We start from the raw sequence: 12,324 nt of genomic DNA on the forward strand, positions 1-12,324 counted from the left end.
TCCGACACACCAATTAATACCTAATGTATGTAATGTTAAAGGGTTGGTTTACTCAAAAATAAATAAGAAGTCCTATTTTCTCAGTTGTGACAACAAATGCAGCTGTGATTTGCCCAGATTTTAAGATTTTTTTTACTACCCCAATACAATACAAGGGAAAGCAAATTAAATGTGTGGCAGTCAAACCATAGAAAAATGACTTTGGAAAAAAAAGAGTAAAAAAAGTAAAAATAAAAAAATCAGCTGTAATTTGTCTGTCCAGAAAATGCCCTGCCACTGATAATCCACAGAACACACTGTGGATTGCAGTTTTCATGGGGACTATTTCTTTCTTCGAAAGTAGTTGCCAAAAATTACAAAAGTCTTTCAGACTAAATAAAAACTATCTGCATAGATACCACTAGCGGTATGTCAGAATTCCTTTTATTCTATTTATCTATTTATTCGTAATATGGTTGAACTGCAAACCATTCATGTCAAACCCGACACAGTAAAATAACAGGATTCAGATCAGTGTTGTGAGGTTACATGGATCGAGACAACAATAATACTGCCAGGACTATGGCTTTGATTCCCACCCTTACATGTGTGACATGTGCACTCCTGGCACTGTAAGATGCTCTGAACACACACACACACACACACACACACACACACACACACACACACACACACACACACACACACGCTTCACAGGAGATAAATGAAAGGAAAATGAATGCTGTCCAGAGCTGAATTAATTTTACATCCCACTGCAACGAGCAGCGAGGTGCAGCCTCGAAGCACTAGATGGCAGCACAACCGCACTGCTGCACTTCTCCCTAATTGAATATTTTAGACATTTACACATTTCATATAATTTCTATGACATTAAATGATTACATACAATGTCATATCCATTCACCTGCTGTTAGATTGACATGATGCCGGTCCCCAAAAAACAACATTGTGCGCACCATCCTCCACAGTAAAATAAAATAAAATAGAATAAAAATCTAATAACATGGCTGGCTAACTACTCAGCTTGCACGTCATGCTGTTGTGAGCTTGCACTAAAAGAAATATGCATAAATTAAAGTTGGTGCTCTGACATCAACTCACTGGCCTTTTCCTGAACCAATCTCTGGAGTCTGACTTTTGGAAGAGAATATTCTTGTTAATCCTCTCGACCTGATCGCAGTTTGCCAGGTAATTCCTCGAACTTATCAGTGAAATGGAAATTGGGTTTAAGATGTGGAGCCCCTCTGGTCTTGCGGAGAGTCTTTAAGAATGCTGAAGGGGAATACTTGGAAGTTTAATGTTTACGGTCTACACTACTTATTCCTGCTTTACTTCTCAGGCTGCTGTTTCTGTTCAGGTGGGGGAATTTACTCAAAACTTGAATATTTTCAAAAATATTTTTCAGTGTCAATCAAGGAGTAGCGCCCATATAGCATCCATACTGTGCATAGTCTTGATACATATTAGACTTGAGGAATCCCATGCATCAAGGACCAGTGGCCACGTCCGAATATGGGCTGTCCATATTATGTCTGTGAATGCTTCCTGTGGTGTTGGTGTATACATACTTATCTGACTCTGAGATTCCTGCCCGTCACGATTCATTCCATCATGGCTGACTGTGTTCCCCAGAGCGTGAGGGAGAAGCTTATCATCTGTCTCCTCATTTCATGCCCTGTAGCAGGCAGCCTTCAGCAACGGAACAAACTCAGGATGTAGCCATCATTGGAACACCTTCATTGCTACACAAGCGATATATAGGGGAAGCAGCAGGCACAAATTGAATCACCATATTCAAAAAGAATATTCAGGTGTGATATTCTCACAAAAATGTAACCTTTTCGGTGCAGCATTTTCAGGATAAGGTGAGTTGGCTACAACCTTAATATGTGCGTAAGCTGAGATAACCTATCCAATATCAGCAACTAATGAGGCAGAAAGAGGAGCTGGAGCAGACAGACACTATCATTTCAGCTCCATACGTTTTCTTGTGCAAGATAAGCTTTGTCAGAGGTCAGATACTATGTGATAGGTTGACCAATTTTCAGCACTATTTCTGGCAACGGCAGTCGATGGCAGCTTGGATTGCCAGCCGTGGTGAATGAGCAGCTGCAGTGCTTTTGGCTCACAGGGGAAATCTGTTTGGGCTGCCTGGAGTTGAACTGCAGAGCACTTTTACTCCTGGTGGGAAGATTGCTTGCATGTTTTATTGAACGTTGCCACCGGCACCTCTCATCCTTGACAATCTGATTCTACCAAGGTCCACCTCATGACCTTAATGTTCAACCAATGGGGTGTTGCAATTCACTCGCTCTGACCCCTCCATCAACCTCATCGGCCTCATTGGTCCTTTGGGTAATATTTATGGGCCACTCTCAAAGTGGATTGATATCTTTTCTGTCTGCCTGCATTGCACTTAACTGTCCTTGCACTTAAATAACCTGTCATCTTTGACCTTTAGTTCACTTGTCCGATGGTAGACACGGCTAGACATCACTTTGTCATCTATTTTTGTTTCTCTTTCAGTGTTAAGGTGTGCGGAAAACAACCTCAACATTCTGAGTATGTACATGTCCTTTTGGCAAACATATTAAATGTGGGTCAAGGCCTCTCAGCTTGCCAGCAAGTTAATTAAGATTCTGTCTAATCTCCTTGTCTGACCTCTGGAGCTGTCACCCAAACTGTATTATAGTAGAGATTTAATCCACTATAGCTGTCATAAAACACAAACCCAGTCCTCTATTATCCTTTTTACCACTTAACCTCTACACAGTTTCAACAAGAGAGGGAATACAGAGGAAATGAGGCGGTTATTCTTAAAGATATTCCTTTACAACCCCAACATGACCCCAACTTCTCTTTGGAACGTGCTAACAGCTGAGTGGAACTTGGTACAGCAGAGCTAAATGTTAATGTCAGCATAAACTGCTCACAATGAGAACGCTAACATGCTGATGTTTAGCAGGTATAATGTTTCCCATGTTCACAATCTTAGTATAGCGTGTTAGCCATGCTAACATGTGCTAATTGGCAATAACACAAACTACAGCTGAGGCTGATGGTAATGTGATTACTTTTGTAACCCTTACTTTCGTGTGCTATTTCATCATCAAAATCCCTTCTCAGTGGTTTTGAGGTGAGAAATCGCTTGTGTAGAGTTAGAATATTGGCAGTTTCAAGAAAATTGAAGTAAAATCGAAAATTTGCTTCAAAGTTTTCGGGGTTAAGAAGCTCCACCAGACCCCGAGAAGCAGAGCATAGTGAAGCTTGCTGGAGCCTGTTTAGGGGCTGTTGCCGGCTAAGAGTCAAGCCAGGGCTCAAGTGCATGCTGGAGAACCAGAGGGAGCGCGGGAGGACTGCGGGGTCCGTGCCCAGGGCCGAGTGCCCGCTATAGGCTGTCCTCCAGTGTCAACGCACTCTTGGATGTGGAGCTTAATTAATATGCTCTGCGGGCCCTGCTCTCCTCTCCTCTTACCTGACTGCCTCAACAGCACCGGTCAATGTTCCAGATTACAACTACTACAGCTGATAATGCTAATTATTTATATGCGTATTATTGTTATTGCTATTATTATTATTAGACAGATAAGCCTAAAGTAAAATCTTCATATGTTTGTTTTGTAAAAATCTGGAGGCTTTACCGGGGCTCGAGGGGCAGTCGTAGCGGGTGAGAGGAAAGCCTGCATGTTGGAGGTCAGACTCTACATCCGGGGTTTGTGGACACCGGAGGACAGCCAATAGTGGACGCTCGGCCCTGGGCTTGACCTTTCAACCCCGAGCCGATCTGGAAGGCCGAGCAAATCTGGCTCATACACCGGCAAAACGCCATAAACCAACCTCCACAATGCCGAGGATGAATGGTAACTAACTGTACATTCATTATCATCATCATCATTTCATGTCTGCCCTGAAAACCAAGAAGTCAAGCATTGAATGTATTATAATGAAATAAAGGTTGAATATCCAATCACCAATTTGATTTGGCTGGCAAAATATATACTCATGCGCAGATTTTTAAGACTGAAAGCATTTAAAAAAGTTAATAGTAGGCTACTTACACCGAACTCATTGGTATCCGTGGTACTAAGGGTAAGTAATTAATATATATTTCTATTAATAGTTGTTTTAGTTACTAGACCATTGTGAGATGTTTCTCATTTGGCTAGTTCTTTCTGAAACATGAGTTTTGTCACATTTAACTGAGCTTAACTTTGCTATAGATAAGTTTTCCAACTATTGACGCTGTACTTTATCCCATTAAATTACTTTTTTTGCGTGCTACTTAAACTCCTGCCGGTGAACAAATTAACATGAATACATTTAGACTCATTAAGTTCCTCTACCCTACTCGGGGGTGTTTAAAGTGGTGAAGTTAATGTGAGTACGGACTGTTCGGTTTAGGAATACATTTTTTAACATTCAAAGTATTGAGGTTTTTGAATGAAGCTTTGAACGTCTGTTTGGCAATTTGTGTGCAGCAACCCAGAGCACAAACCGTTTTTAGACATCAGTGAAAAAATGGTTTTTGGAAAGCTAAAGGGCAACAACTATTATTTAAAGCCGAATATTTTGTTTGATAAAACATGTTGTGAATTTTGAAAATGATTACGTCTCTCTTTTTACATTCAAATTTGACTTTTGGTCTGATACTAAACAAATTACAGCGACTGTGCAAATGTTTGACAGAGATAATTTAAGAGAAGGTTGAAGGTGGACTACTGCATATAATGTAGCTAGGTTTTTCAAAATGATAATTTTAATGTCAACGCTATGAATAAAGCTTGCCGTGCAAATATTGCGTCACCAGAGGTTGGTAGGTACAAATTGCTTAAACACTAAACTGCATCATCACGATGGACGAGGCCAGTTTTATGTACATGCACATTCAAGGCGTTAGAAAGCTTCTAATTCATTGTTTATCCTTCCTGTTTTATATATTGTTGAGATGTTCTCATGTGAGGCGACTGACAAGGGCATTATTAATGTTTTTCAAATCGATAAAGAGTCCATGCGTATCTCCATGGTATATCTCCTATCCACATTATTTGCTGAGCTTGACCGATACTCGCCACGCAGGATTGAGAACTTTTGATGCAAAGGCAGGACTGCCGGAAGAAAACCAGACATCTCATGGTCACCATCTCCATGGTTTGCATTAAAATAGATAGATATATGCTTATAAAATACTTTTTTCATGCCCGTGCTATGACAATTGCATTAGCATAACCTCTAAGGTAAGTAAAAGTGCCAAGAGAATGAAAAAAACGTAATCAGGTAATTACACTGATGAACCTCAGCTTCAGTCAGAGATGAGGAAGTCATTTGGTGAGAATGAAAACGACCTTCGTCTTTGTCTGCCTTATTCTTGTCTGATTTGGTTGAGATTGCATGGATGCTGAGTACTTACCTTTTAGCTCTCTGAGGTCTTGTCTACCACACAATAACCATGCATTTAGGAATCATTAGACTTGCAGTCTGCTATCAAGACTGCCTAAAATGCTGAATATTGTCAGAATGTTGTTTTTTCTCCCCAGGATGACAAGAAGCACACAAACCACACATGGATCCTAAAGTACCTCTGTCTTTCCCCCACCTGAACGAAGACCATAAGCAACGTCAAGGAATACATGGTTAAATTCACAGGACACATTGAGGGTGATGCATATGATATAATAAACAGCAATATCTGTACAGCTAAACAGTAATGTGCTGTTTCCTTGTTTTTTCTCTTAAAATTCTCTAATTTCTGTGATGTTGGAATCAAAAGACATAGAATTTGGCATTTTAAAGTTGACTCCATCTGTGTTTCTTTTCGCAGTTTTCAAATGAATGAAAACGCCCACTCAGCCGTTTGCTAACAGCAGTATAGGTTACCAAAATTGCTGAGTTAGTTCAGATTCTTTGAAGTGGGGTTGTGTGAGGTATTGCTCATAAAGTTTAATTAGTTTCAACAGTAGATGCCAATCGGCACGCCATCCGCTGTAGGTAAAACGGTACCAGCACAGAAGCAACACAAACAAACTCAGGCTGAACAATTAATTAACTTCTCAAAATCGCAATATGGCCTCCTGCCATATTCAAATGGCAGGAGGGGCAATATTAGGTATAGGCAAAATGTGTGTCAAAATACCATTTTAGATGAAATATTGTTGTGCTGAGATGTCATGGCCTTGATATCATATTCTACAGACTTAAGAAAACTTTGTCGGGTAAAGATCCCCGGTAAGCATTATCATTTTGGTGTTTTTCAGGGAAGGGACTCGAGCAGCAGCAAAAATATTTTAGCCACCTGAAGAAGTTCCACTTACAAAGAAACAAACAACATCAGCTTAAGTGTACACTATATTAAGAACATTTTGAAGACGTTGTATCGCTCACTTTTTCCTTGCAGAACATGGAAGTTGCACAGCAATTCACACAGCAGTCCACAGCAGTACATGGCTTAGCCTCCTTCCAAATAACATTTCCAAATAACATTTCTTCTAAAACTGGGAGCTTGCCGACGGCCATCCAAGTTCACCGTCTATGGATAAGGTATTTAATATACACTGAACAAAAGGAAAACCCAACACTTTTGTTTTTGCTCACATTTTTCCAGAATTGAGATAAAATATCTAATTCTCTTTCTGTCGAGCTTATTTCTCTCAAATTCTCCTCACAAAGTTGTTTAAATCTGTGTTGGTCAGTGCTTCTCCTTTACAAAGATAAAACCTCCACCTGACAGGCGTGGCATGTTAACAATTTACACAATTGTTTAAAAGGATAAAATGATGAAGTCACGACATTTTGGACAGACATGGATGTTAACTGCAACATTATTAGTGAGCGGAGAAAAATAACAATCACAAAATCAAGGCTGGCTGATTTTCCTTGATTTGATTAGATGAAAATATATGGCGCGATTAACTACTTCCACACAGTGATATACTTCTTGCTATATTTCATGACTAGAAAAGTAGATATAAATGATAGATGAATGAGATAGATGGGATGGGGGAGGGGAGTCATAATGAATCTCCCATGAGATGCTTAATTGTGGCCTAAATATTGCATCGCTGATTTAATTCCTTGTACAACCTCCTTAAGATAACTAAACTGGAAATAATGAGATGATTGTTAAACCATGAGGACTCTGTACGTAACAGATGCTATTGATAGGACTTAAACGAACTGCTTGATAATTGCCTTCAATAGATTCTTCTTTTTTTTAATGCCACTATTGTTAACAAATTTCTTGGACAATCTTCAAGACGGCAGCCTCTAGTAAGAACCAAAGCTTCCTCATTAGACAAAAAAAGAAAACACGAGAAAGGAGAAATATTTGTACGGAAGAGTGAGAAGCAGCTTTTACGCAGAAAGCAAACATCTGTTTTCTGCTTTTCGAGGCAGCTGTGAGACGACAGAGGGAGGTGACATCAGATCTTTTTGTCTTTAGACTTTTTTCCTCGTCTCAATGATCCTCAAGATTCTACGCTGTCACATAACCATCGATTCAGGAGAAAAAACAATAAAACCTTTCTTCTGAAGTTTCATTTCTCTTGTAAGAACATTTCTCTTCGTTCTTTGAATTGGAGACATCGCTTATGAAGAGCATTTATGTGAAGTGCTTCCCTTTAATTGTTTGAGAAGTCGTGAAAAGACACGGCAACACGGGCATATGCCACAAATCTCAATCGCATATCCCATTGGACACTTGTGTCATTTAAAACAATTTTTGGCTTGAGAAGCATTTCAGTCGAAATGCAAACAATGTGTGAGACATGTGAACATCAATTCAGTCGTCAATCAAGCGTGAAAGCTAATTTTCCTTTAAAGTGGCTGTTGTCGCTGTGTTAACAGTGTGTGTGTGTGTGCGTGTGTGTGCGTGTGTGTGAGTGCTGGTGTGTGTGTACACTACAGCATGTATTGGCTGTGCAGAGGGCTGCAGAGCCCTGTCCTGCCTTGGTGTGTCTGACTTCGCAGTTGTGGTGGTGGGATTACTCTGAGGATTAGCAGGATACTGGCAGCACCCATCGATGGGACAGAGATGACAGTTGCCATCATGTGGTCTTCCGCTTCAACCTCACGCTACTCCCTGGACTTAAAGCGACACAAACAGCAGATTACATGAGTGCGACAGCAGGGGAAGAAGTCACACATCACACAGCGGAGATTAGGCTGAACAAACTCTTCTTCGGCAGCCTGAGGGTGCAACCCAAACATGCAGAGCTGTCGCTCATGGCTCACTTTGTGCTGGATTACGATGCTGCAGAGAACATTTCTCTGCACGAGAGTTTGGAAAAAACAACTGTTAGTATGCTATTCAAATAAAGGAGTGAACTGATAAGTAAATTTGCAATTGTAAGCATCACAATTTCCACTCAGAGGATAATGGAATATCTGTTTGTGTAGCTATCGCAACATGAAATTATGCAAATGCACATTCTAAAGAGGGTATAGTGTCTATCCATAATCAGAATCACCTATAGGCTTAATGCATGTTTGCCTGAATATCTCTTGAAGACATGAGTGCAGAGCATAGACTGTATATAAGAAGTGACCATATTGCCGTGACATCACACATTAGTTTGTGGACTAGCTCTTTGAAGCCCTGAATTTGGCATTTTGTTTATCGCCATCATGGCTTTTTGCAACCAGAAGTGACACGAGAGGGTGGAGCTGAATACAACCGAAGGCTGACTACAATTGTTTTATGTTCTGAGAACACACTGTGAAAGGGTATATGTTCTAAGACAAAAACACGGACAACTCTCAGACCGGACAACGCCGTGGTAGCGACCTCTCCGGCCCCTCCCTAAAGCATACCCTGCTTTATTGTTTACTTTACTCTAAATGGGACCATCATTTACGAAATTAACAACATGCTGAGAAGGCTTAAAACTAGCAATTGAGACCATAAAGTCATGGTCTCATTGTTTACTTTGGCAATAAATTGAAGTAAGGTCATTTTCTCATTACAATCTTTTTTTTGTAACCAGAAGAGTCTCCCCCTGATGCCGATTAGAAAGAATGCACGTTGACATCACTTCTCCATTGGCTTTACATTTCAGACCCCAAGGATTGCCGCCTGGTGCAGAGCCAGCCTGTATACCTCTAAGACTCTGGGGAATTAAGATAAATCCGGCTCTTGTGTGTTTTTCAGCCTTTTGAGCTTGTGTTTGCTCAGGTCCCTGCATTGCACCTTTCAAGTTTTACAGACTTGCAATTAATGTGTGTAGAGCAGCTTGCGTGGGAGTGCAGTGGATGCTGTAGAGGCATACAATATTAAAAAGCCTCCATTTGATTCCCACCTATTGTGGAAACACAACAATTTTCTTTGCTATTTAATGGGAACATACTTCCAGCATATCAAAGATTTGTCTTTTGCCGTTTTTAACATTGTAGAATTTGATGGAAAAGTGTGCTTTTGTACTATAAGTAGAGGGATTGTTTGGCAGTTTGAACAATGTACACTCTTTGACAGTTTATTTGGCGAGAAAGTAAGAATGGAGCCTCGTGCAGGTGGGAGCATCCTGAGCGGTAATTGCAAGTAGTGTATTGATATGGTTTGAAATGTTAGTGGGTGTAGTGAGACGTTATACTTATTTGCATTATGTTTTTATGTCAGTGCACAGTTTTTTGTCAAAGCCAATACTACATGCAAATTACATATAAGGTCATCACCAAACAGCACGTCTCCCCCTGTTCCACTTAGAAGCAATTAGTTGCTACCAAGCTCTTGACATTTAGGAAGCCCAGTCAGTGTGTTACCAACTCTGCTAAAGTTTATTCTGGACAATTGCCTGCAGAGTACTACAAGTACTACAAGTACTACAAGACCCCAGCCTGGATACTGACAAATGAATGAGTTTTGAAAATCAATATGATTCCAGGATTCTAGGAGTTAATGAAACACCATCAGCAGATTTCAACATTGAGCCATGTTTGCAGAGGTGTTGATTCATCCAGTGAGAAACAGCAACGCTTGTCAACTTAAAATAACTTAATTCCAATAAGTCAAAACTTACCAACACCATGAAACTTGCTATGAACACAATTTTCAGGCAAGTGATGGAAAATACCCAATTTGCAACACACAGCAAACACATGTCTATGCTTGAGAGTGGTATGAATACCTTTGCAAGAAAGCGAATACTGTTAGCCTATTTCCCCAAATATCAAACTATTCCTAGATGGACTGTGGTACAGAGGCTCTACAGCACTTTTGCAGAAGGTACATTAAGGACGATTAAAGCCAGCTTAAAAGAAAAAGTCAGTTTGAGAATAAACACCAGTTAAAGTGTTTTCTTAGCCAGGCAACCCCAAAATGGTAATTATTGTGATTATTCAGCAAATGGCTTGTCAACTAATACTAACAAGCCACATGTTACATTATAAACACTTTATAAAAAGGCCCTTACGAAAAGGTTGTGCCTCTTTTTAATGTTTCTCTGTAATTGAAAGACTTTAGCACCCCTGACAATAATATTCTCCAATTGAAGTCAAACTAGTAATTTACCATGAGAGTGGTGTCAGTCTTCTCATGTAACTCTTAGTAAGAAGGAGAATAAGCACATTTACTTTAACAATACAACAATACAACTTTCACAATACAACATTCATCATTACAGCAGGACAGCAAGAACTCAGACCAGCAGAAGGCCTATAGTGAAAGACTAACACAGGAGTGTGCAGATCAGTCCACGCATATACACGCACACACATAAATACTCGATCTATTCAACCTTCCTTCTTCAGTAACAATGTTGTTGAAAAGATATGTCAATTTTAGTGCACTCACTTTCTGAGGTTTGCAATGAAAATGAGAACGGCAACATGTGGCTAAATGCACCTCAGCCGAAGCTACCGCTATCTGTCAAACAGAAGGATGATGTACATTGAAAACGCATTCCCTCCCTCGTGGCACTCGCATCTATCACCAGTTTATGACCACTCTCCTCACTCTAGCACATCTCTGCTAAGACATCCATCTATATGTCAAAGTCCTAACTTGCATATCCGGAGGCCTGTGTTGTTTCTCTGTCCTTTAAGCGTTCATAACATATTCTTGACAGGTTTCACTATATGTTGTCTCTGCATCTGCAAGCTATTGTGGATGCTTCTTATCCAGAGTCACTGGAGGAAGGACACACATTTCTGTTTTTATTTTATCTTTTGCACAGCTTCATGTAAAGTAAATTATGGTTGAACGTGTGATGCTTCTGACAAGTGATTCCCTCATATGCGTTACATCAGGTGACGAAAAAGGCTGTTTCCTTACAAGAGCATTCCTCTGCTATTTTAATGATGATTGGCTTTGGAGATTGCTTGAGCATTCAGTTGCCAATTCCTCACGTCAATACTGCTTAATTTAATAGCAGAGAAACATGGGGTTCTGTTTTGCTATGAAGGCCTGCTGAATCTCATGAAATATTTGTAGTTGTGTGCACATATGACAAGTAACCATGTCCTCTTAATGCAGCCTCCAGTTCTGCATTTGTGAGTACCGTAGAATATGCATGCAGCACCGAGGGTGTATCAGTACCGCTACAACAACTTCAGCACCAGTTTTGGGGGGTAAATCTTCTCAATTGCTTTAAATACACAGTGTGGTTGCTGTTTATCTGTGTGTGTGTGTGTGTGTGTGAGGAGCAGGTACATAGGAAAGGATCAAAATGATCCTACGGCAGCACTATACAGCATACTGGAGATACTGCTGCTGCTGCTTATCACAGCTCGAATAAGCTCACAGCAGTAGCTTGTGGCAACTTCCTCCTGTCATACTGTGAGGTTTGGTCACAGACTGTGTTGATATGTTAGTTTAATCATCTTTATTAGTCAATAAAGCCCCATTACATTCACCACTAGTCTGCAAACAAGTAACTTTTGTTGGAGTGGAAGAAGTCAGGACCAAGTTTAACCATTAAGTTGTGCATGTAAATACTCGCGTTTTAATAATGGATGGCAGTATTTCATCCGACTGAAATCTGCTCCCTGTTCCTGAAACATGCAATAACAGAGTGTTGCACAAGTATTAGCATCTCTTTCACGCAGCACTTGCACATACAAATATTATGTGGATGCATGCATGAATATAAATTCTCTATCTATTAGGTTCTCTGTTAATAAAATGATATCATCATTTATGATGCAACTGGGCTGCAAGCAATAGTCAGTTGCTCACCTTTGCTTTGCTGACATAGAAACTCCTCTTAACCATCAGAGGGCACTAAAAATCCACCTGATGCTCTCAACCAGACAATTATAATTTAAATACAACTGGAATTGAAGCTGGTGTATTATTAGAAGTGTTTATGTGTGGTTGTATTTATAATGTAAGAAGAG

This window comes from Melanostigma gelatinosum (genome assembly GCF_949748355.1).
Source record: "Melanostigma gelatinosum genome assembly, chromosome: 6".
NCBI classification, from domain to species: Eukaryota; Metazoa; Chordata; class Actinopteri; order Perciformes; family Zoarcidae; genus Melanostigma; species Melanostigma gelatinosum.